General features: G+C 49.3%; 6 non-coding genes across 6 annotated transcripts; all 6 read left to right on the top strand.

Moving 5' to 3' along the window:
* The first annotated feature begins 272 nt into the window (after window positions 1-272).
* Window positions 273-391, top strand: LOC127612350 (5S ribosomal RNA). Its single transcript, XR_007965784.1, has one exon. It is a non-coding gene; the product is annotated as a 5S ribosomal RNA (ribosomal RNA).
* A 479-nt stretch (window positions 392-870) lies between these two features.
* Window positions 871-989, top strand: LOC127612277 (5S ribosomal RNA). The gene has a single exon (XR_007965711.1). It is a non-coding gene; the product is annotated as a 5S ribosomal RNA (ribosomal RNA).
* A 479-nt stretch (window positions 990-1468) lies between these two features.
* LOC127612349 (5S ribosomal RNA) lies at window positions 1469-1587 on the top strand. The gene has a single exon (XR_007965782.1). It is a non-coding gene; the product is annotated as a 5S ribosomal RNA (ribosomal RNA).
* A 479-nt stretch (window positions 1588-2066) lies between these two features.
* Window positions 2067-2185, top strand: LOC127612276 (5S ribosomal RNA). Its single transcript, XR_007965710.1, has one exon. It is a non-coding gene; the product is annotated as a 5S ribosomal RNA (ribosomal RNA).
* A 479-nt stretch (window positions 2186-2664) lies between these two features.
* LOC127612230 (5S ribosomal RNA) lies at window positions 2665-2783 on the top strand. Its single transcript, XR_007965664.1, has one exon. It is a non-coding gene; the product is annotated as a 5S ribosomal RNA (ribosomal RNA).
* A 479-nt stretch (window positions 2784-3262) lies between these two features.
* Window positions 3263-3381, top strand: LOC127612357 (5S ribosomal RNA). Its single transcript, XR_007965790.1, has one exon. It is a non-coding gene; the product is annotated as a 5S ribosomal RNA (ribosomal RNA).
* Window positions 3382-5146: the final 1765 nt, after the last annotated feature.

Below are 5146 nucleotides of genomic sequence, written 5' to 3'. Positions count from 1 at the left end.
AAAATGCTTGGGATTTCCGCCTGCTGGATGCCTTTGCACCTCCACTGGAAAAGCCCACTTTTGCAACAGACATCAAGTACAGCCTCTGCGCGCTCACAGAGGACCGTATGCGAGCCTGACAGGCTGCGCGCTCAAACCACCACGGGAGCGGGCCCCTCCTTTGTGCACTCCGGAGGAGGTTTATTAAATGAAAAAAAATCACCCCACTACTCCACCCCCGACCCAGAAGTGCCCTGTCTGCTATAAAGAGGAGAATTTTCGCGTTTTCCCTCGCTTACGGCCATACTACCCTGAGAACGCCCGATCTCGTCTGACCTCGGAAGCTAAGCAGGGTAGGGCCTGGTTAGCACTTGGATGGGACACCGCCTGGGAATACCAGGTGCTGTAAGCTTTTGCACCCACCTCCAATTCACAACACGATTCACTGCTCTTTCCAAAAATTTTGGCATTCATTCGTCATTCAACTTTCACTTATCCTGTGGTTTGAAATCGTTTCCTTCACGTTGATTTGACAGATCAACGTCTCTTTGGAATAAAATTAATGTCCAACAGAGGGAGCCGTCTGCACGGGAATCGGTAATGATAGCACTTGGACATGAAAATGCTTGGGATTTCCGCCTGCTGGATGCCTTTGCACCTCCACTGGAAAAGCCCACTTTTGCAACAGACATCAAGTACAGCCTCTGCGCGCTCGCAGAGGACCGTATGCGAGCCTGACAGGCTGCGCGCTCAAACCACCACGGGAGCGGGCCCCTCCTTTGTGCACTCCGGAGGAGGTTTATTAAATGAAAAAAAATCACCCCACTACTCCACCCCCGACCCAGAAGTGCCCTGTCTGCTATAAAGAGGAGAATTTTCGCGTTTTCCCTCGCTTACGGCCATACTACCCTGAGAACGCCCGATCTCGTCCGATCTCGGAAGCTAAGCAGGTTCGGGCCTGGTTAGTACTTGGATGGGAGACCGCCTGGGAATACCAGGTGCTGTAAGCTTTTGCACCCACCTCCAATTCTCAACACGATTCACTGCTCTTTCCAAAAATTTTGGCATTCATTCGTCATTCAACTTTCACTTATCCTGTGGTTTGAAATCGTTTCCTTCACGTTGATTTGACAGATCAACGTCTCTTTGGAATAAAATTAATGTCCAACAGAGGGAGCCGTCTGCACGGGGATCGGTAATGATAGCACTTGGACATGAAACAGCTTGGGATTTCCGCCTGCTGGATGCCTTTGCACCTCCACTGGAAAAGCCCACTTTTGCAACAAACATCAAATACCGCATCTGCGCGCTCGCAGAGGACCGTATGCGAGCCTGACAGGCTGCGCGCTCAAACCACCACGGGAGCGGGGCCCTCCTTTGTGCACTCCGGAGGAGGTTTATTAAATGAAAAAAAATCACCCCACTACTCCACCCCCGACCCAGAAGTGCCCTGTCTGCTATAAAGAGGAGAATTTTCGCGTTTTCCCTCGCTTACGGCCATACTACCCTGAGAACGCCCGATCTCGTCTGACCTCGGAAGCTAAGCAGGGTAGGGCCTGGTTAGCACTTGGATGGGACACCGCCTGGGAATACCAGGTGCTGTAAGCTTTTGCACCCACCTCCAATTCACAACACGATTCACTGCTCTTTCCAAAAATTTTGGCATTCATTCGTCATTCAACATTCACTTATCCTGTGGTTTGAAATCGTTTCCTTCACGTTGATTTGACAGATCAACGTCTCTTTGGAATAAAATTAATGTCCAACAGAGGGAGCCGTCTGCACGGGAATCGGTAATGATAGCACTTGGACATGAAAATGCTTGGGATTTCCGCCTGCTGGATGCCTTTGCACCTCCACTGGAAAAGCCCACTTTTGCAACAGACATCAAGTACAGCCTCTGCGCGCTCGCAGAGGACCGTATGCGAGCCTGACAGGCTGCGCGCTCAAACCACCACGGGAGCGGGCCCCTCCTTTGTGCACTCCGGAGGAGGTTTATTAAATGAAAAAAAATCACCCCACTACTCCACCCCCGACCCAGAAGTGCCCTGTCTGCTATAAAGAGGAGAATTTTCGCGTTTTCCCTCGCTTACGGCCATACTACCCTGAGAACGCCCGATCTCGTCCGATCTCGGAAGCTAAGCAGGTTCGGGCCTGGTTAGTACTTGGATGGGAGACCGCCTGGGAATACCAGGTGCTGTAAGCTTTTGCACCCACCTCCAATTCTCAACACGATTCACTGCTCTTTCCAAAAATTTTGGCATTCATTCGTCATTCAACTTTCACTTATCCTGTGGTTTGAAATCGTTTCCTTCACGTTGATTTGACAGATCAACGTCTCTTTGGAATAAAATTAATGTCCAACAGAGGGAGCCGTCTGCACGGGGATCGGTAATGATAGCACTTGGACATGAAACAGCTTGGGATTTCCGCCTGCTGGATGCCTTTGCACCTCCACTGGAAAAGCCCACTTTTGCAACAAACATCAAATACCGCATCTGCGCGCTCGCAGAGGACCGTATGCGAGCCTGACAGGCTGCGCGCTCAAACCACCACGGGAGCGGGGCCCTCCTTCGTGCTCTCGGGAGGAGGTCATTAAATGAAAAAAAAATCACCGCACGACTCCATCCCCGACCCGCAAGTGCCGTGTCTGCTATAAAGGGGACAATTTTCACGTTTCACCTCGCTTACGGCCATACTACCCTGAGAACGCCCGATCTCGTCCGATCTCGGAAGCTAAGCAGGGTCGGGCCTGGTTAGTACTTGGATGGGAGACCGCCTGGGAATACCAGGTGCTGTAAGCTTTTGCACCCACCTCCAATTCTCAACACGATTCACTGCTCTTTCCAAAAATTTTGGCATTCATTCGTCATTCAACTTTCACTTATCCTGTGGTTTGAAATCGTTTCCTTCACGTTGATTTGACAGATCAACGTCTCTTTGGAATAAAATTAATGTCCAACAGAGGGAGCCATCTGCACGGGGATCGGTCATGATAGCACTTGGACATGAAGCAGCTTGGGATTTCCGCCTGCTGGATGCCTTTGCACCTCCACTGGAAAAGCCTACTTTTGCAACAAACATCAAATACTGCATCTGCGTGCTCGCAGAGGACCGTATGCGAGCCTGACAGGCTGCGCGCTCAAACCACCACGGGAGCGGGCCCCTCCTTCGTGCTCTCGGGAGGAGGTCATTAAATGAAAAAAAAATCACCCCACTACTCCATCCCCGACCCGCAAGTGCCCTGTCTGCTATAAAGGGGACAATTTTCACGTGTTCCCTCGCTTACGGCCATACTACCCTGAGAACGCCCGATCTCGTCCGATCTTGGAAGCTGAGCAGGGTTGGGCCTGGGTAGTACTTGTATAGGAGACCGCCTGGGAATACCAGGTGCTGTAAGCTTTTGCACCCACCTCCAATTCTCAACACGATTCACTGCTCTTTCCAAAAATTTTGGCTTTCATTCGTCATTCAACTTTCACTTATCCTGTGGTTTGAAATCGTTTCCTTCACGTTGATTTGACAGATCAACGTCTCTTTGGAATAAAATTAATGTCCAACAGAGGGAGCCGTCTGCACGTGGATCGATAATGATAGCACTTGGACATGAAGCACTTCTCTTTCCAAAAATTTTGGCTTTCATTCGTCATTCAACTTTCACTTATCCTGTGGTTTGAAATCGTTTCCTTCACGTTGATTTGTGTTGAGGAATGGGAGCTGTCAATTTGCTCTTGGCCCTTCCTTGGTTACAGATTCTTTTATCTCTCTATAATGTGGAAGAAGACCCAACACCACGTTGTCTTTTCTTCAGTTTATCGCAACGCAACACGAATCGATTCGGGCTCCTGTGAGTCTCAGATTTCATCGGAAAGCCCCGAGCAACCTCAGTCACACGTACATATAGGCATGGTATATTAATTATGTTAATTAGCGGCGGGCAGTCCTTCCCCTTATGTAAAAATCTGAAACAAAGAAAGTCAAGCAAAGTTCGATCTTGGCATTTTGACAAAGTACAGAGAATATCTGCTGGTCCACAAAACTTGATATTAGGTTTCCTCTTCGAAGGCACTTGACAGCTTTCAGGGACTTTTACGATGTGGGGGACGCAGAAGACGGCCAGGGGGCTGTTAATCACTCAAGGGCAATTAGGGCCCCAACTTCACCCTCCACTCTTTGTTTTAAGTACAAGCAGATGTTCAGGACAGAGACTAGTGTCAATAGTTCTCATAGCAAGATGAAATTCATCAACAATGTTCTACTACTACTTCTGGCGGAATAATTCCTTAACAAATCCCTCTCTTGATCACAATTAATATTGTGATCACAAAACTTCGGTGTCAAACTCCGTCGTCAAAGCGGGACAACCAACCCAATCTTGTGCAAAGCATCATCAAATAAACTACAGCCGGAAATAACAGTCTCAGTGAAGCCTGCCACCAGCGCCCACATTAGTAGAGAAATAGAGACCAAAATAACCAGTATAATCAGGAAGATATGTTATTAGTTCTGGGCCCCCTGAGAACTTTGTCTTGGTTTCACGTCCAGTCGTCCTTCCGAAGGTCACTTTTGAAGTTGGAGACGCTTCTTGGGGCTGACGCATTCCTTCCCGGTAGACAGCATGATGGGTCCTTTGTGTCACTCTGCGTGGTCCCATTCATCTCGGCTGGTGCCACTTCCGCTGTAGGACCCCCAGATACACATGCTCGGGATACGTCTGTGGTTTCATGGGGTGTTCACCCTGGAGTCTCGTCCGCTCCTGAAAATAGGAGACGAGAACACTCAATGACTCCTAGTCTGCTTCATGGGGAATCGTTTGTTGAAGAGCCCCCGGTCCATGGATTGCCATGGAGCGGGGAACTCCTGGTCACGTCCCATCTTAAAAGGTGTGAGACCCGTGGTGGACTTAACGGTGGACCTCATGGTGAAAGCGCAAGTGGTAGCGTCTCATCCCAATCCGATTTCTCTGAGGTCATCACCATCGGAGTGTTTGATACAAGCCTCTGATTCGTTGGTTCGAGCTTACCTTGAATTGCAGATAAAAAACCCATGCCTCCCGAATTGGAGTCTTCAATTTAGTTGCCGACAGGACTGGACGTCCATCAATTTCATGCCGATACAAACCAGTCTCATCCCTGGCCACCCAGTTAGTTCTTCTCCTCCGGGATAC

The sequence above is a fragment of the Hippocampus zosterae genome, chromosome 12, assembly GCF_025434085.1.
Source record: "Hippocampus zosterae strain Florida chromosome 12, ASM2543408v3, whole genome shotgun sequence".
Taxonomy (NCBI): domain Eukaryota; kingdom Metazoa; phylum Chordata; class Actinopteri; order Syngnathiformes; family Syngnathidae; genus Hippocampus; species Hippocampus zosterae.
The sequence above is the reverse complement of the archived record's forward strand: the minus strand, read 5'-3'. Positions and strand labels throughout refer to the sequence as shown.